The sequence below is a fragment of the Mus caroli genome, unplaced genomic scaffold (assembly GCF_978045245.1).
Source record: "Mus caroli unplaced genomic scaffold, Mus_caroli_1 scaffold_17, whole genome shotgun sequence".
NCBI classification, from domain to species: Eukaryota; Metazoa; Chordata; class Mammalia; order Rodentia; family Muridae; genus Mus; species Mus caroli.
In genome coordinates, this window is record NW_028227272.1 from 72,865,966 (window position 1) to 72,886,937 (window position 20,972).

The following is a 20,972-nucleotide window of genomic DNA, read 5'->3' on the forward strand; positions in this document are numbered from 1 at the left end:
TATTTACATTTTAAATGTCATCTCCTTTCGTAGTTTCCCTTCTGAAAACCCCCTATCCTCTCCCCCCTTCCCCTGCTCATCAACCCATCCACTCCTGCTTCCTGACCCTGGCATTTCCCCCACACTGGGGCATAGAACCTTCACAGGATAAGGGGTCTCTCCTCCCATTGATGACCGATTAGGCCATCTTCTCCTACATATGCAGCCAGAGCCATGAGTTCCCCCATGTGTTTTCTTTGGTTGGTGGTTTACTCCCAGAGAGCTCTGGAGGTACTGGTCAGTTCATATTGTTGTTCCTCCTATGGGGTTACAAACCCTCTCAGCTCCTTGGGTCCTTTCTCTAGCTCCTTCATTGGGGACCCTATGCTCTGTCCAATAGATGACTGTGAGCATCCACTTCTGTATTTGTCAGGCACTGGCAAAGCCTCTCAGGAGACAGCTATATTAGGCTCCGGTCAGCAAGCTCTTGTTGACATCCACAATAGTGTCTAGGTTTGGTGGCTGTCTATAGAATGGATCCCCAGGTGGGACAGTCTCTAGATAGTAATTTCTTCAGTCTCTGCTTCGCTTCACACTTTGTATCTGATACTCCTTCCATGGGTATTTTGTTCCCCCTTCTAAGAAGGAAAAAAGTATCCACACATTGTTCTTCCTTCTTCTTGAGTTCCATGTGTTTTGCGAATTGTATCTTGGGTATTCCGAGCTTCTGGGCTAATATCCACTTATCAGTGAGTCCATATCATGTGTGTTCTTTTGTGATTGAGTTACCTCACTCAGATGCTAGCAAGGATGTGGAGAAAGAGGAATACTCCTCCTTTGCTGGTGAGATTGCAAGCTGGTACAACCACTCTGGAAATCATTTTGGCAGTTTCTCAGAAAATTGGACATAGTAATGCCACTCCTGGGCATATACCCAGAAGATGCTCCAACATGTAATAAAGACACATGCTCCACTATGTTTATAGCATCCTTATTTATAATCGTCAGAAGTTGGAAAGAATCCAGATGTCCCTCAACAGAGGAATGGATACAGAAAATGTGGTATGTTTACACAATGAATGACTACTCAGCTATTAAAAGCAATGAATTTATGAAATTCTTAGACAAAACTTTATTCTTTATGGCTGAGTAAAACTCAGGAAATATGAACAACTGGCAGTGTGACTATCCAATGAACTTGCTTCTGTGAAGCAAGCCTGTGATGTTTTCAGCAATAGGTCTTAATATCAGGTTCTGGAGAGTAGCCAAGAATATTGGTATAAATATTACGGAAGGAACCACAACTACTTTCTGGTTGGATCTAAGGCCCTCTCCATGAGACGGAATTCATACTCCCATCCTGGTAAAATGGCCAAAATCCTTTGGCTAGATAGGTTATAGACCCTAAGAGCCACCACAGTGCTGTTATTATTTAATTGGCTGTAGTATGATGACCTACTACTGCTTGTACCCTTTGGTCAGAGTATCTCAACCCTCAACACTGAAGCTCCTCCTTGCAGTTGGTAGCAATTAACACAAAATTGTGCAGAGAATAAGAGACAAGTTCTTTAAAACTTAAATTTGAACTATGCCCGGTGTGGTGGCGCACGCCTTTAATCCCAACACTTGGGAGGCAGAGGCAGGCAGATTTCTGAGTTTGAGGCTAGCCTGGTCTACAAAGTGAGTTCCAGGACCGCCAGGGTTATACAGAGAAACCCTTTCTTGAAAAACCAAAAAACAAAACAAAACAAAAAAAAAAACCAAAAACAACAACAACAACAAAAATTGAACTGCGTTGCCATGTATACATCCATACCTAAATTTATTATGACAATGTTTAGTATTAATTAAACATTAACAAATGAACAGATAAAGAAAATGTATATTCATTTTTGCTTCAGATATATCCTGAGGAACACCCCCTAAATACACACACACACACACACACACACACATACATCTGTTCATGTCTTTCTGTAGTTTAGCTCACCATCTTAGGGAAGTACTGTAAAATTTCAACACTAAGTCACACCTCGTTTTCATAATTAAGAATTTAAATGCCTTCATTTAATAGTGGATTAGACAAATAAAGTATTAGCTATAGTAGATTAGAACAGTACAATTACTTCTCTTAACTCAATGGACTGTAGTAGAATCTTTACCTAATATTCAGTATGGCTCAGTGGATAAAGTACTTGTTATGTAACTATAAAGCCAGATTTCAAATCCCAATAACCATATAGAGCTGAGCATAGTAGCACATGTCTGTAATTTCTTACCCACTATGAGAGGCAGAGACAGAAAGAAGAAATCAAACAAACAAACAAACCTCATTGCATGCTTAGCCTGATGTATGCTGTATTGAGGAGAATGGGGGAGACAGAGACAGACAGAGACCAGCCCTGTGGGGCTGAAACAATGATGGGGGCATCAGCACCCAGGCGTGGATGGAGGAATGGTCTTCACCCTTCACTGATAAGCTACATGGCACCGATAGGATCCGTGGAAGGCAAGGTCATTGACCTTAGCTGCGTTTCCCTCGTGACTGCACTAGACTCAGATACATGGCTTCAGCCTAGTGACACACTGAGTCACAACTAAATCCAGAGCACGAAAATCTGGGATTGTGATGAAAGTGGGAAGATGGACAAGGATGGCCAAAAGATAAGAGGAGGTAATGGCAGTGAAGTGACCAGAATCCATACTATTTATGTATGAAAATGTCAAAGAATTAATTACAATGACATTCTGTTTTACCCATAAAAATAATGTAAGAAGCATAAGAAAATAACAAGTATATGGAAATATAAATAAAAAAGACTAATGTAATAACTTTCAGAAAATTCATGAAATGAAACCATATATATATATCAAATGGATTTCAAAATGAGCACAGTAATTTCTCAGGCTTTTTGCTTTTCCCTGATGAAATGTTTTCTAAGGTTTTAGTTTTGAGAGATTGGTAGTAAAATCTTCTGTCATTAAAACATTATATTCTTGCATTAGTGTAGTGAGAGCAGACTATTCAATGAGTGGCCTTAGACATTTAAAAGTATCTATGGAAATATGTAAATCTAGATCCTTACCTCTCACTGTATAAAAAATACTTTTTACATAGTTAAAGAAGCTAAATGTGAAAAAATAGACATTTTAGAAAATATGCTGTGATTAGTCTTAAAGGATACAAGTTTACAATCTAATTGCACGTAGAAATTTCAAGAGTGAGAGGTCAACATTTGTAAATGTTCTCAGGATAATTAAGGGGTTATAGATGCTACATAGAATGATGAGACACCCATATTTTTCTAACAGTAAATAAAATTTAAAGGAACTGTCAAATTAGGGTTGAAGTATTACCACTCTACTGATGGGATTGTAAATTGTAATACTTTGTACAAATGTTGGCAATATGTATTCTAAATTAATACCTATGATATAGCCAAGAAGGTCCACACATTCAATACTATCAGTACCAATAAATATATTAAATTCTGGTGCTTCCATCATTTTAAACCAACTCTGCCAGCTATGGTGGCATATGCCTACAACCACACCATTCTGTTGAAGGCCAATAATGGAGCATCATACATTTGAGGTCAGCTTGGGGACCTAGTAAGACAAGACCTCAAAAACAAAAATGCTCTGAAAACTCTTGTACAGAAAAAAGATATCAGATGCACCGGTGAGCAACTGGTTGCTGTTTAGATAGCATTTCTTATTTGTCTCATGCAATATGCATGGATTACCAACAAAAGTACTCTTCATTACCATTAGCACAGATGAGCTGAGTTCTCCACTCAGAAGACATAGAATGTGCAAATTAAAAATATTCCACTGTATGCAGCCTACAAGAAATTACATCAATTTAAAGATACATAGCTTGAAAGTGAGTAGTATAAAGAGATATTTAGATCCAGCCACCTTCCTGGCTAGAGGACAGCTGTCTGCCCGGACCAGGAGGGCTTTCCCTCAGCATCAGACTGAGCCATCTTGGTTCCAGGATTCTGATGAAAGTAGTCTGCACAGGGGAGAGTGTGCACTACAGAAGCTAACAGCTTCTGGGACAGGCGGGAGCCACAGAGCTTCTGAGGCAGCACCTTTTTCGGGCTCCAGACATCCTGCCACCTTCCTGGCCAGAGGACAGGTGTCTGCCCAGCCCGGGCGGGCTTTGCCTCCGCATCAGTGGAAGACATCTTGGTTCTAAGACTCCGCCGAAAGTAGTCTGCACAGGTGAGAGTGTGGACTACAGAAGCTAACAGCTTCTGTGACAAGCCAACGCAACACAGCTTCTGGGAAAGGTCCTGTTTTGGGCCTTCATCTTCCGCCAGGAGGGAGGTCCAAATGCCAGATATCTGTGCACCTTCCCAGTAAGAGGAGAGCTTGCCTGCAGAGAGTGCACTGACCACTGAAACTCAAAGGAGAGAGATATTCTCCCAGGTCTGCTGATAGAGGGTAACAGAATCACCAGAGGAACAATCTCTAAACAGAGACAACTATAACAACTAACTCCAGAGATTACCAGATGGCAAAAGGTAAACGTAAGAATCTTTTTTTTTTTTATTTTTATTACATATTTTCCTCAATTACATTTCCAATGCTATCCCAAAAGTCCCCCATAGCGCCCCCCACTTCCCTACCCACCCATTCCCATTCTTTTGGCCCTGGCATTCCCCTATATTGGGGCATATAAAGTTTGCAAGTCCAATGGGCCTCTCTTTCCATTGATGGCTGACTAGGCCATCTTTGGATACATATGCAGCTAGAGACAAGAGCTCCGGGGTTCTGGTTAGTACATCATGTTGTTCCGACAATAGGGTTGCAGATCCCTTTAGCTCCTTGGGTACTTTCTCTAGCTTCTCCATTGGGAGCCCTGTGATACATCCAATAGCTGACTGTGAACATCCACTCCTGTGTTTGCTAGGCCCCGGCATCGTCTCACAAGAGACAGCTATATTTGGGTCCTTTCAGCAAAAACTTGCTAGTGTATGCAATGGTGTCAGCGTTTAGAAGCTGATTATGGGATGGATCCCTGGAGACGGCAGTCTCTAAATGGTCCATCCTTTCATCACAGCTACGAACTTTGTCTCTGTAACTCCTTCCCTGGGTGTTTTGTTCCCAATTCTAAGAAGGTGCACAGTGTCCACACTTTGGTCTTCATTCTTCTTGAGTTTCATGCGTTTATCAAATTGTATCTTATATCTTGGGTATCCTAAGTTTTGGGCTAATATCCACTTATCAGTGAATACATATTGTGTGAGTTCTTTTGTGATTGTGTTATTTCACTCAAGATGATGCCCTCCAGGTCCATCCATTTGGCTAGGAATTTCATAAATTCATTCTTTTTAATAGCTGAGTAGTACTCCAATGTGTAAATGTACCATAATTTCTGTATCCATTCCTCTGTTGAGGGACATCTGGGTTCTTTCCAGCTTCTGGCTATTATAAATAGGGCTGCTATGAACATAGTGGAGCATGTGTCCTTTTTACCGGTTGGGACATCTTCTGGATATATGCCCAGGAGAGGTATTGCTGGATCCTCCGGTAGTACTATGTCCAATTTTCTGAGGAACCGCCAGACTGCTTTCCAGAGTGCTTGTACAAGCTTGCAATCCCACCAACAATGGAGGAGTGTTCCTCTTTCTCCACATCCTCGCCAGCATCTGCTGTCACCTGAATTTTTGATCTTAGCCATTCTGACTGGTGTGAGGTGGAATCTCAGGGTTGTTTTGATTTGCATTTCCCTGATGATTAAGGATGTTGAACATTTTTTCAGGTGTTTCTCTGCCATTCGGTATTCCTCAGGTGAGAATTCTTTGTTCAGTTCTGAGCCCCATTTTCTAATGGGGTTATTTGAATTTCTGGAGTCCAGCTTCTTGAGTTCTTTATATATATTGGATATTAGTCCCTTATCTGATTTAGGATAGGTGAAGATCCTTTCCCAATCTGTTGGTGGTTTTTTTGTCTTATTGATGGTGTCTTTAGCCTTGCAGAAGCTTTGTAGTTTCATGAGGTCCCACTTGTCAATTCTCGATCTTACAGCACAAGCCATTACTGTTCTATTCAGGAATTTTTCACCTGTGCCCATATCTTCAAGGCTTTTCCACACTTTCTCCTCTATAAGTTTCAGTGTCTCTGGTTTTATGTGAAGTTCCTTGATCCACTTAGACTTGACCTTAGTACAAGGAGATAGGAATGGATCGATTCGCATTCTTCTACATGTTAACAACCAGTTGTGCCAGCACCATTTGTTGAAAATGCTGTCTTTCTTCCACTGGATGTTTTTAGCTCCCTTGTCGAAGATCAAGTGACCATAGGTGTGTGGGTTCATTTCTGGGTCTTCAATTCTATTCCATTGGTCTATTTGTCTGTCACTATACCAGTACCATGCAGTTTTTATCACAATTGCTCTGTAGTAGAGCTTTAGGTCCGGCATGGTGATTCCACCAGAGGTTCTTTTATCCTTGAGAAGAGTTTTTGCTATCCTAGGTTTTTTGTTATTCCAGATGAATTTGCAGATTGCACTTTCTAATTCGTTGAAGAATTGATTTGGAATTTTGATGGGGATTGCATTGAATCTGTAGATTGCTTTTGGCAAGATAGCCATTTTTACAATGTTGATCCTGCCAATCCATGAGCATGGGAGATCTTTCCATCTTCTGAGATCTTCTATAATTTCTTTCTTCAGAGACTTGAAGTTTTTATTATACAGATCTTTCACTTCCTTAGTTAGAGTCACGCCAAGATATTTTATATTATTTGTGACTATTGAGAAGGGTGTTGTTTCCCTAATTTCTTTCTCAGCCTGTTTATTCTTTGTGTAGAGAAAGGCCATTGATTTGTTTGAGTTAATTTTATATCCAGCTACTTCACCAAAGCTGTTTATCAGGCTTAGGAGTTCTCTGGTGGAATTTTTAGGGTCACTTATATATACTATCATATCATCTGCAAAAAGTGATATTTTGACTTCATCTTTTCCAATTTGTATCCCTTTGATCTCCTTTTGTTGTCGAATTGCTCTGGCTAGGACTTCAAGTACAATGTTGAATAGGTATGGAGAAAGTGGACAGCCTTGTCTAGTCCCTGATTTTAGAGGGATTGCTTCAAGCTTCTGATCATTTACTTTGATGTTGGCTACTGGTTTGCTGTAGATTGCTTTTATCATGTTTAGGTATGGGCCTTGAATTCCTGATCTTTCCAAGGCTTTTATCATGAATGGGTATTGGATCTTGTCAAATGCTTTTTCCGCATCTAACGAGATGACCATGTGGTTTTTGTCTTTGAGTTTGTTTATATACTGGATTACGTTGATGGATTTCCGTATATTGAACCATCCCTGCATCCCTGGGATGAAACCTACTTGGTCAGGATGGATGATTGTTTTGATGTGTTCTTGGATTCGGTTAGCAAGAACTTTATTGAGGATTTTTGCATCAATATTCATAAGGGATATTGGTCTGAAGTTTTCTATCTTTGTTGGGTCTTTTTGTGGTTTAGGTATCAGAGTAATTGTGGCTTCATAGAATGAGTTGGGTAGAGTACCTTCTGTTTCTATTTTGTGGAATAGTTTGTGAAGAACTGGGATTAGATCTTCTTTGAAGGTCTGATAGAACTCTGCACTAAACCCATCTGGTCCTGGGCTTTTTTTAGTTGGGAGACTATTAATGACTGCTTCTATTTCTTTGGGGGATATAGGGCTGTTTAGATCATTAACCTGATCTTGATTCAACTTTGGTACCTGGTATCTGTCTAGGAACTTCTCCATTTCATCCATGTTCTCCAGTTTTGTTGAGTATAGCCTTTGGTAGAAGGATCTGATGGTGTTTTGGATGTCTTCAGGATCTGTTGTTATGTCTCCTTTTTCATTTCTGATTTTGTTAATTAGGATGCTTTCCCTGTGCCCTCTAGTGAGTCTGGCTAAGGGTTTATCTATCTTGTTGATTTTCTCAAAGAACCAGCTCCTTGATTGGTTGATTCTTTGAATAGTTTTTCTTGTTTCCACTTGGTTGATTTCACCCCTGAGTTTGATTATTTCCTGCCGTCTACTCCTCTTGGGTGAATTTGCTTCCTTTTGTTCTAGTGCTTTTAGGTGTGTTGTCAAGCTGCTAATGTGTGCTCTCTCTAGTTTCCTTTTGGAGGCACTCAGAGCTATGAGTTTTCCTCTTAGAAATGCTGTCATTGCGTCCCATAAGTTTGGGTATGTTGTGGCTTCATTTTCATTGAACTCTAAAAAGTCCTTAATTTCTTTCTTTATTCCTTCCTTGACCAAGGTATCATTGAGAAGAGTGTTGTTCAGTTTCCACGTGAAGGTTGGCTTTCTATTATTTATTTTGTTATTGAAGATCAGCCTTAGTCCATGGTGATCTGATAGGATGCATGGGACAATTTCAATATTTTTGTATCTGTTGAGGCCTGTTTTCTGACCAATTATGTGGTCAATTTTGGAGAAGGTACCATGAGGTGCTGAGAAGAAGGTATATCCTTTTGTTTTAGGATAGAATGTTCTGTAGATATCTGCCAGATCCATTTGATTCATAATTTCTGTTAGTTTCACTGTGTCCCTGTTTAGTTTCTGTTTCCATGATCTGTCCATTGGTGAAAGTGGTGTGTTGAAGTCTCCCACTATTATTGTATGAGATGCAATGTGTGCTTTGAGATTTACTAAAGTTTCTTTAATGAATGTGGCTGCCTTTGTATTTGGAGCATAGATATTCAGGATTGATAGTTCCTCTTGGAGGATTTTACCTTTGATGAGTATGAAGTGTCCCTCCCTGTCTTTTTTAATGACTTTGGGTTGGAAGTCAATCTTATCAGATATTAGAATGGCTACTCCAGCTTGTTTCTTCATGCCATTTGCTTGGAAAATTGTTTTCCAGCCTTTCATTCTGAGGTAGTGTCTATCTTTTTCTCTGAGATGAGTTTCCTGTAAGCAGCAAAATATTGGGTCTTGTTTGTGTAGCCAGTTTGTTAGTCTATGTCTTTTTATCGGGGAGTTGAGTCCATTGATATTAAGAGATATTAAGGAAAAGTAATTGTTGTTTCCTGTTATTTTTGTTATTAAAGTTGGCATTTTGTTCTTGTGGCTGTCTTCTTTTAGGTTTGTTGAGGGATTACCTTCTTGTTGTTTCTAGGGCGTGGTTCCTGTCCTTGTATTGTTTTTTTTCTGTTATTATCCTTTGAAGGGCTGGATTCGTGGAGAGATAATGTGTGAATTTGGTTTTGTCGTGGAATACTTTGGTTTCTCCATCTATGTTAATTGAGAGTTTGGCTGGGTATAGTAGCCTGGGCTGGAATTTGTGTTCTTTTAGTGTCTGTATAACATCCGTCCAGGATCTTCTGGCTTTCATAGTCTCTGGTGAAAAATCTGGTGTAATTCTGATAGGCTTGCCTTTATATGTTACTTGGCCTTTTTCTCTTACTGCTTTTAGTATTCTATCTTTATTTAGAGCATTTGTTGTTCTGATTATTATGTGTCGGGAGGTATTTCTTTTCTGGTCCAGTCTATTTGGAGTTCTGTAGGCTTCTTGTATGTTCATGGGCATCTCTTTCTTTAGATTTGGGAAGTTTTCTTCTATAATTTTGTTGAAGATGTTTGCTGGTCCTTTGAGTTGAAAATCTTCATTCTCATCCACTCCTATTATCCGTAGGTTTGGTCTTCTCATTGTGTCCTGTATTTCTTGGATGTTTTGAGTTAGGATCTTTTTGCATTTTACATTTTCCTTGATTGTTGTGCCGATGTTCTCTATGGAATCTTCTGCACCTGAGATTCTCTCTTCCATCTCTTGTATTCTGTTGCTGATGCTCGTATCTATAGTTCCAGATTTCTTTCCTAGGGTTTCTATCTCCAGTGTTGCCTCATTTTGGGTTTTCTTTATTGTGTCTACTTCCCTTTTTAGGTCTAGTATGGTTTTGTTCATTTCCATCATCTGTTTGGATGTGTTTTCCTGTTTTTCATTAAGGACTTCTACCTGTTTGATTAAGTTATCCTGTTTTTCTTTAAGGATTTGTAACTCTTTAGCAGTGTTCTCCTGCAATTCTTTAAGGGATTTTTGTGCTTCCTCTTTAGTGTCTTCTGCCTGTTTAGCATTGTTCTCCTGTATTTCTTTAAGTGTGTTATTAAAGTCCTTCTTGAAGTCCTCTACCATCATCAGGAGATATGCTTTTAGATCCGTGTCTAGCTTTTCCGGTGTGTTGGGGTGCCCTGGACTGGGCGAAGTGGGGGTGCTGGGTTCTGATGATGGTGAGTGGTCTTGGTTTCTGTTAGTAAGATTCTTACGTTTACCTTTCGCCATCTGGTAATCTCTGGGGTTAGTTGTTATCGTTGTCACTGTTTAAAGATTGGAGCAGAAGCTGTGTTCCACTCACCAGCAGTCTCAAAATCCTGTGTCGGGGGTCGTGGGTAGCTGACGATACCCCAGTGCTGGTCCAGCCGGAAGAGGCCTGTGGTCCTACTCAGGCCGGTTTTCTGCTTCCCTAACTAATGCAGTCTCTGGTCCCGCGTGCAATTGGATTGGAGCAGAAGCTGTGCTCCACTCACCAGAAGTCTTAAGATCCTGTGGCGGGTGTTGTGGGTAGCTGGCGAGTGTCAGCCGACCCTGCGCCCCAGCTGCCCCGGTGCTTTTCTGACCGGAAGAGGCTTGTGGCCCTATGTAGGCCGGATTTCTCTCTCCCCAACCAGAGCAGTCTCAGGTCCTGCGTGATTGGACTGGAACAGAAGCTGTGTTCCACTCACCAGCAGTCCCAAAATCCTGGGGGTCGTGGGTAGCTGGCGGGTGTCAGGCAACCCTGCGCTCCAGCTACCCTGGCGCTGATCCGGCCGGATGAGGCCGGTGGCCCTACTCAGGCCGGTTTCTGCTTCCCTAACTAATGCAGTCTCAGGTCCCGCGCGCAATTGGATTGGAGCAGAAGCTGTGTTCCACTCTCCAGAAGTCTTAAGATCCTGTGGTGGGTGTTGTGGGTAGCTGGCGAGTGTCAGCCGACCCTGCGCCCCAGCTGCCCCGGTGCTTTTCTGACCGGAAGTCCGTAAGAATCTTACTAACAGAAACCAAGACCACTCACCATCATCAGAACCCAGCATGCCCACTTCACCCAGTCCAGGGCACCCCAACACACACGAAAACTAGACCCAGATTTAAAAACATATCTCATGATGATGGTAGAGGACATCAAGAAGGACTTTCATAACTCACTTAAAGAAATACAGGAGAACACTGCTAAACAGGTAGAAGACATTAAAGAGGAAGCACAAAAATCCCTTAAAGAATTCTAGGGAAACACAATCAAACAGGTGATGGAATTGAATAAAACCATCCAAGACCTAAAAAGGGAAGTAGACACAATAAAGAAAACCCAAAGTGAGGCAACGCCAGAGATAGAAACCCTAGGAAAGAAATCTGGAACCATAGATATGAGCATCAGCAACAGAATACAAGAGATGGAAGAGAGAATCTCAGGTGCAGAAGATTCCATAGAGAACATTGGCACAACAATCAAAGAAAATGGAAAATGCAAAAAGATTCTAATTCAAAACATCCAGGAAATCCAGGACACAATGAGAAGACCAAACCTACAGATAATAGGAGTAGATGAGAATGACTTTCAACTCAAATATCTTCAACAAAATTATAGAAGAAAACGTCCCAAACCTAAAATGATGCCCATGAACATAAAAGAAGCCTACAGAACTCCAAATAGACTGGACCAGAAAAGAAATTCCTCCCTACACATAATAATTAGAACAACAAATGCACTAAATAAAGATAGAATATTAAAAGCAGTAAGGAAAAAGGGTCAAGTAACATATGAAGGCAAGCCTATCAGAATTACACCAGATTTTTCACCAGAGACTATGAAAGCCAGAAGAGCCTAGACAGATGTTATACAGACACTAAGAGAACACAAATGCCAGCCCAGGCTACTCTACCCAGCCAAACTCTCAATTACCATAGATGGAGAAACCAAAGTATTCCACTACAAAACCAAATTCACACATTATCTTTCCACGAATCCAGCCCTTCAAAGGATAATAACAATCAGAAACCAGCACACCCACTTCACCCAGTCCAGGGCACCCCAACACACACGAAAAGCTAGACCAAGATTTAAAAGCATATCTCATATTTAAAAGCATGAAGGTAGAGGACATCAAGAAGGACTTTCATAACTCACTTAAAGAAATACAGGAGAACACTGCTTAAACAGGTAGAAGATATTAAAGAGGAAGCACAAAAATCCCTTAAAAATTGCAGGAAAACACAATCAAACAGGTGATGGAATTGAATAAAACCATCCAAGGACGGAAACCACGTCCTAGAAAAAGCAAGAAGGTAATCCCTCAACCAACATAAAAGAAGAGAGCCACAAGAACAGAATGCCAACTTTAGCAAAAAAAATAATAGGAAGCAACAATTACTTTTTCTTAATGTCTCATAATATTAATGGTATCAACGCCCCAATAAAAAGACATAGACTAAAAGACTGGCTACACAAACAGGACCCAACATTTTGCTGCTTACAGGAAACTCATCTCAGAGAAAAAGATAGACACTACCTTAGAATGAAAAGCTGGAAAACAATTTTCCAAGCAAATGCTATGAAGAAAGAAGCTGGAGTAGCCATTCAAATATCTAATAAAATCGACTTCCAACCCAAAGTCATCAAAAAAGCAAGAAAGGGCACTTCATACTCATCAATGGTAAAATCCTCCAAGAGGAACTCTCAATTCTGAATATCTATGCTCCAAATACAAGGGCAGCCACATTCATTAAAGAAACTTTAGTAAACCTCAAAGCACACATTGCACCTCACACAATGATAGTGGGAGACTTCAACACACCACTTTCACCAATGGACAGATCATGGAAACAGAAACTAAACAGGGACACAGTGAAACTAACAGAAGTTATGAAACAAATGGATCTAACAGATATCTACAGAACATTTTATCCTAAAACAAAAGGATATACCTTCTCAGCTCCTCATGGTACCTTCTCCAAAATTGACCACATAATTGGTCATAAAACAAACCTCAACATATACAAAAATATTGAAATTGTCCCATGCATCCTATAAGATCACCATGGACTAAGGCTGATCTTCAACAACAAAATAAATAACAGAAAGCCAACATACACGTGGAAACTGAAGAACACTCTTCTCAATGATACCTTGGTCAAGGAAGGAATAAAGAAAGAAATTAAGGACTTTTTGGAGTTTAATGAAAATGAAGCCACAACATATGCAAACTTACGGGACACAATGAAAGCATTTCTAAGAGGAAAACTCATAGCTCTGAGTGCCTCCAAAAAGAAACTAGAGAAAGCACACCTTAGCAGCTTGACAACACACCTAAAAGCTCTAGTACAAAATGAAGCAAATTCACCCAAGAAGAGTAGACGGCAGGAAAATATCAACCAAGTGGAAACAAGAAGAACTATTCAAAGAATCAACCAATCAAGGAGCTGGTTCTTTGAGAAAATCAACAAGATAGATAAACCCTTAGCCAGACTCACTAGAGGGCCCAGGGAAAGCACCCTAATTAACAAAATCAGAAATGAAAAGGGAGACATAACAACAGATCCTGAAGAAATCCAAAACACCATCAGATCCTTCTACAAAAGGCTATACTCAACAAAACTGGAGAACCTGGAATAAATGGACATGTTTAAAGACAGATACCAGGTACCAAAGTTAAATAAAGATCAGGTTAATGATCTAAACAGTCCTATATCCCCTAGAGAAATGAAGCAGTCATTAATAGTCTCCAAACCAAAAAAGGCCAGGACCAGATGGGTTTAGTGCAGAGTTCTATTAAACCTTCAAAGAAGATCTAATCCCAGTTCTTCACAAACTATTCCACAAAATAGAAACAGAAGGTACTCTACCCAACTCAAGCTATGAAGCCACAATTACTCTGATACCTAAACCACAAAAAGACCCAACATAGATAGAGAACTTCAGACCAATTTCCCTTAAGAATATCGATGCAAAAATCCTCAATAAATTTCTCGCTAAGTAAATCCAAGAACACATCAAAACAATCATCCATCCTGACCAAGTAGGTTTCATCCCAGGGATGCAGGGATGGTTCAATATATGAAAATCCATCAACATAATCCAGTACATAAACAAACTCAAACACAAAAACTACATGATCATCTCATACATGCAGAGAAAGCATTTGACAAAATCCAACACCCATTCATGATAAAAGTCTTGGAAAGATCAGGAATTCAAGGACCATACCTAACCATGATAGAAGCAATCTACAGCAAACCAGTAGCCAACATCAAAGTAAATGGTGAGAAGCTTGAAGCAATCCCACTAAAATCAGGGACTAAACAAGGCTGTCCACTCTCTCCCTAGCTATTTTACATTGTACTTAAAGTCCTAGCCAGAGCAATTAGACAACAAAAGGAGATCAAGGGGATACAAATTGGAAAGGAAGAAGTCAAAATATCACTTTTTGCAGATGATATGATAGTGTATATAAGTGACCCTAAAAGTTCCACCAGAGAACTCCTAAACCTGATAAAGAGCTTCAGTGAAGTAGCTGGATATAAAATTATCTCAAACAAGTCAATGGCCTTTCTGTACACAAAGGATAAACAGGCTGAGAAAGAAATTAGGGAAACAACACCCTTCTCAATAGTCACAAATAATATAAAATACCTTGGTGTGACTCTAACTAAGGAAGTGAAAGATCTGTATGATAAGAACTTCAAGTCTCTGCAAAAAGAAATTAAAGAAGATCTCAGAAGATGAAAAAATCTCCCATGCTCATGGATTGGCAGGATCAATAAGGTAAAAATGGCTATCTTGCCAAAAGCAATCTACAGATTCAATGCAATCCCCATCAAAATTCCAACTCAATTCTTCAACAAATTAGAAAGGGCAATCAGCAGATTCATCTGGAATAACAGAAAACCTAGGATAGCAAAAACTCTGCTCAAGGATTAAAGAACTTCTGTTGGAATCACCATGGTTGACCTAAAGCTGTACTGCAGAGCAATTGTGATAAAAACTGCATGGTACTGGTATAGCGTCAAACAAGTAGACCAATGGAACAGAATTGAAGGCCCAGAGATGAACCCACACACCTATGGTCACTTTATCTTTGACAAGGGAGCTAAAAACATCCAGTGGAAAAAAGACAGCATTTTCAACAAATGGTGCTGGCACAACTGGAGGTTATCATGTAGAAGAATGAGAGTTGATCCATTCCTATCTCCTTGTACTAAGGTCAAACCTAAGTGGATTAAAGAACTTCACATAAAACCAGAGACACTGAAACTTATAGAGGAGAAAGTAGGGAACATCCTCGAAGATATGTGTACAGGGGAAAAATTCCTGAATAGAACAGCAATGGCTTGTGCTGTAAGATCGAGAATTGACAAGTGGGACCTCATGAAACTGCAAAGCTTCTGCAAGGCAAAAGACACCATCAATAAGACAAAAAGACCACCAACAGATTGGGAAAGGATCTTTACCTGTCCTAAATCAGATAGGGGAGTAATATCCAATATATATAAAGAACTCAAGAAGGTGGACTCCAGAAAATCAAATAACCTCATTAAAAAATGGGGCTCAGAGCTGAACAAAGAATTCTCACCTGAGGAATACCGAATGGCAGAGAAGTACCTGAAAAAATGTTCAACATCCTTAATCATTAGGGAAATGCAAATCAAAACAACCCTGAGATTCTACCTCACACCAGTCAGAATGGCTAAGATCAAAAATTCAGGTGACAGCAGATGCTGGCGAGAATGTGGAGAAAGAGGAACACTCCTCCATTGTTGGTGGGATTACAAGCTTGTACTACCACTCTGGAAATCAGTCTGGCGGTTACTTAGAAAATTGAACATAGTACTACCTGAGGATCCAGCAATACCTCTCCTGGGCATATATCCAGAAGATGTCCCAACCGGTAAGAAGGACACATGCTCCACTATGTTCATAGGAACCCTATTTATAATAGCCAGAAGCTGGAAAGAACCCAGATGTCCCTCAACAGAGGAATGGATACAGAAATTATGGTACATTTACACAATGGAGTACTACTCAGCTATTAAAAAGAATGAATTTATGAAATTCCTAGCCAAATGGATGGACCTGGAGGGCATCGTCCTGAGTGAGGTAATCGAATCACAAAGGAACTCACACAATATGTACTCACTGATAAGTGGATATTAGCCCAGAAACTTAGGATACCCAAGATATAAGATACAATTTGCTAAACACATGAAACTCAAGAAGAACGAAGACCAAAGTGTGGACACTTTGCCCCTTCTTAGAATTGGGAACGAAACACCCATGGAAGGAGTTATAGAGACAAAGTTTGGAGCTGTGACGAAAGGATGGACCATCTAGAGACTGCCATATCCGGGGACCCATCCCATAATCAGCTTCCAAACACTGACACCATTGCATACACTAGCAAGATTTTTCTGAAAGGACCCTGATATAGCTGTCTCTTGTGAGACTATGCCGGGGCCTAGCAAACACAGAAGTGAATGCTCACAGACAGCTATTGGATGGATCACAGGGCCCCCAGTGGAGGAGCTAGAGAATGTACCCAAGAAGCTAAAGGGATCTGCAACCCTATAGGTGGAACAACATTATGAACTAACCAGTACCCCGGAGCTCTTGACTCTAGCTCCATGTGTATCAAAAGATGGCCAAGTCGGTTATCACTGGAAAGAGATGCCCATTGGATTTGCAAACTTTATATGCCCCAGTATAGGGGAATGCCAGGGCCAAAAAGTGGGAGTGGGTGGGTAGGGGAGTGGGGGGGAGGTTATGGGGACTTTTGGGATAGCATTGTAAATGTAAATGAGGAAAATTCCTAATAAAAATATTTTAAAAAAATATTTAATGCAAATAATAACCCACTGAAAAGAGAGGGATCTACTTACCAGAAAAAATAGATTTAAATCAATATTCTGATGAGACATAAGTTACTGCTGATGATTTAGCAAAACAGTATTATAATTGAAATGACATATGCCCTAACATATCTTATAGATATACAAAGCAAATATAAGGAAAAGTCTGTATTGTGGATTTTAATACTCTGACAGCGGATAGCTCATTCAGACAGAAAATCAATAAGGAAATGTTGGGTTTTACCAATAGTTTAGAACAATTCAGACATAGCTCCCAGGCACTAAATATTGCAGCCAGCTTCAGGAGAATACACAGGCTTCTCAAACACATACCAACACTCTCTGAGAGAAATGATAAGTTAGGTCATAAAACAGCTCAATACATTTAAGAAGATAAAATTGTACTAAGTATATTCTCCAACCACAATGATATGAAATTAGAAATATAGAAGGAAACTTGGAAGATCATTAATTTGTAAAGATTAGTCAATAATGTGTTCTTGAAGAGAAATGATTCATAGAATGAATTCAAGGAGAAAATTTAAAACACTGAGGTATAAGTAGGTTGGTGCAACAAAAACTGTTTTAAGAGGAATAATACCTATGTTTTCAAAAGGCTCAGAAATCCAAACAACCTTACACATGACAGAATGAAAAGGAGAAAAAAGGAAAGAAAGGAAGGAGAGTAGGAAGGGAGAGAGAAAGAGAGAAAGAGAGAGAGAGAGAGAGAGAGAGAGAGAGAGAGAGAGAGAGAGAGAGCCCCAAAGGGAAAAAATACCATTTTTTCTTAATTACCCTTTCTGCAGACAGCTCCATAGACGTGACTAGAGCTGTGTCTTTTCATTGATTGTAAATCCAATCACAGACTATGAAGGTTAGACACTGACCCCTTTTCAGTGGAGCACACACCATGACACTTTAATTCAGAATATTCTGCCATGAGCCCCTCAAGAGTCATTCACATCACATGATGCAAATTGCTTTTAGGTTATCTTGAAAACCCCTCTAGGTCTTAGCACACTGAACATTGCTCAGAAGCCAGAAATGCAGGATCTCTTCTAAGGCTCAAAGCTACCGATAAGTGAGATCAAAACCATAAGTGACATAGCTCCAGTGTCCAACAGCAGAATAAACATTCCTTGTCCAGAGTGAGGAATGAATGCATAGAAAGGAAAGCTGGAAGGAAAACCATTACACCCTGCAGCTCCATGTCCAGCTCTGGGATCTTGGTGGCATAAACTATTCTCCTTCTCCAAAATCTTTGGTAGCCATTTCAAACTCTCCAGCTCTGCTGTGTGGTCTCTTTCTTAGGCTACATCAACTCCGTGTCTGCAACTTTCCTTGGTGAATATTGGTGTTTCTTGTATTGCCAATGTTCTGTGATCTCTATGACAACTTCCCCTTCATCTACAGAATTTAATGGAAGGCTTTCTTGGAAGGAATATGATCCTACCTGCAGAGCCTCACTGACACTTTGAAAACCAGCAAACTCTCTGGATGATCCTGAGATATTATTTTGCTAGCTCAAGATGCAGTTTGTCCCCCTGCTAACACAGCTGAATTGGCTTGTGTGTATCTCCATTGCTGAACCTGAGGGTGCAGTTCCCTAGATTAATCATGGGAGCTCTGCAGTGGCATGTGTAATCTGTTCTCTCTTCTTTCAAATGAGTTTGCATGTGGTACAAGCTGGTGCCTTCAACGGGTGGAATTTTGTGCTCATAGAATCTTTCCTACTTTCCCAGTGCAAAGATGAGGTTTCACTTTAATTGTGGTATTTCTTAAACAATTACAGCTGTTGTGTCTGATATCCATCTTGTTTACAGTTTAAACTTGCTCATGCTCCTGTCCTCAGCAAACTGTATTTCTTATCTGTGTTCACCATTGCCCCATCTTCATTATAACCCAGACACTAGCAGTGAATAGTCATCAGGACACAAATCTGAACACTATGCTGTCTTGAAATTTTCTCTGCCTAAAGAATCAGTTCATTAATTGTAAACTGCAGTTTCATAATTATTTCCGGACAAATGATTCCAGAGGACGATTTCATAATGGTGGTTGAGACATGACAGCAGATGCCTAGAGTAGAAGTTGAAAAGTCATATCTACATCCATATTCAGGAGGAGAGAGAATGAGGTGGAAGTTGGGTGTGAGTATAAACTTTCAAACCCTACTCCAAGTGATGAATTTTCTTCAGCAATGCTGTACTTGCTAAAAAGTTTCATATTTTAGATGATTTTTCTTTATTTATTAATTCATTTATTTTTGATAAAAAAAGATAACTCTGTGGTAAGGGGTATGTTAATTTGCTTGAGTCCAATAGCTGTTTTACCACGTGCATGTAAATAAAGAAGTCATGTGACATACTTTAAATGAATAGCATTTGAAATATATAATCCTTATAATCAACAGATTGTAGTCTGTAAAGAATAAAATACTAATACAAGAAAAAAGTACTCACAAACTATAGAAGAAAAGCATAGGCAAAGGACACCAGTGAGAACTTATAAGAAGAGCTTAATGCCCAGTAGACTGAAAATTAGCTATTCAAGCTAACTACTAATTAGGGAAGTGCAAATTAAACCAAATTGAAATATCGTTTCACATACATCAGCTGGATGAAAATAGTCAGGTACAAGACTTGGCAAGGTATAATTTTCTAGAAACTTTGAAATATTGCTGGTGGGTTGATATACTGATATGCTTGAGAGGATAATTTGGCAGTCTAGGAAAAGGAAGAAACATATAACCTTCAAAGGATAATTTTATTTCCATGCTATTACACAGGATTATTTTTACAAATACTACCAAAGAAATATGTTCAATATAATCCATAACAGAAAAGGAAAAAATTGATACCCATGGAAACAAACCTTTTAATTTTTATAGAAAATTATTTATACACACACACAAGTGTATAGAAACAAGTGTATAGAAACAAGGTAAAATAGAGCATGATACATAAATTTAAAACACACAAATAGTAATGTACATCTGCATATGCTTACATACTAAAATGTGAGAATAAATACATACATTCATGGAAATAAGTCTTAAATAGAAGGTATTGGAATTTGAATGTATACTTTTCAATTTAAAAGTAATATGAATTATATTTAGAGCTATTATAGACATGATAGATTTTATGTTATCTTCTGAATATTTATGTATTAGGGTTATTTCATAAGTGTTGAAAAACTTACGTTTTATTTCTTAGCCTACATATGTGTATGTGTACTGTGTGCATGCAGAGGTCAGAAAAAAGTATTGGATCCCTGGAACTGGAGGTACAGATGTTTATAACTTGTCGTATTTCTCCCTGATGCTAAACCTGGGTCTTCTGCAGGAACAATAAGCATTCTTAACTACAGTGTCCTCTCTAGTGCTTAGCTTTGTTGTTGCTGATATTGTTGTGGTTGTTGTTTACTCAATTTAACATGGCTAATCTGAGAACACAATTTGAGAAGATGGAGCCTCAATTGAGAAGATGGCTCTGTCAGGTTGGCAATATACGAATTTGTGGGACATTTTTTTGACTGATTGATATGGGAAGGCCCGAATCACTCTGGGCCTTCTAGTTGCATCCCTGGGCATGTGGTCCTCTGTTGTATAAGAAAGCAGATTAAGCCAGCCATGAGGATTAAGTCTGTGACCAGTATTCATTCATCTACAGTTCTGCAGCAGTTCTTGCCTCAAATTTTTGCCTTGACTTTCCTCAGTGATAAATGGTTATTGAAAACTATAAGCCAAATAATTCCTTTCTTCCCCAAACTGCTTTTGGTCATGGTGTTCAATCACAGAAATATGAAGCACACGGAGATACCACTTCTACAGTCCTGTCACAAAGTTTTATTACAAAAAGAGATAATGCTTGAATTTTGTGTAAACTAAATTTTGTTGGATCTGACCACTGATTTATCAATTTATTTTTACAAAAGATAACAGAATATTCACATTACTATAAGGAAACTTTCTTGCCCTGGGCTATAGCACCTTTATATCTTTTAATATTACAATGGCTGCTTCTTCATCTTGAGTCTGTATGATGGTGGAAGAACCTTAGCCTTGGTTAAGAAGTTGGCTTCTGATTTCAAGTTTTTATAATTCTTGAT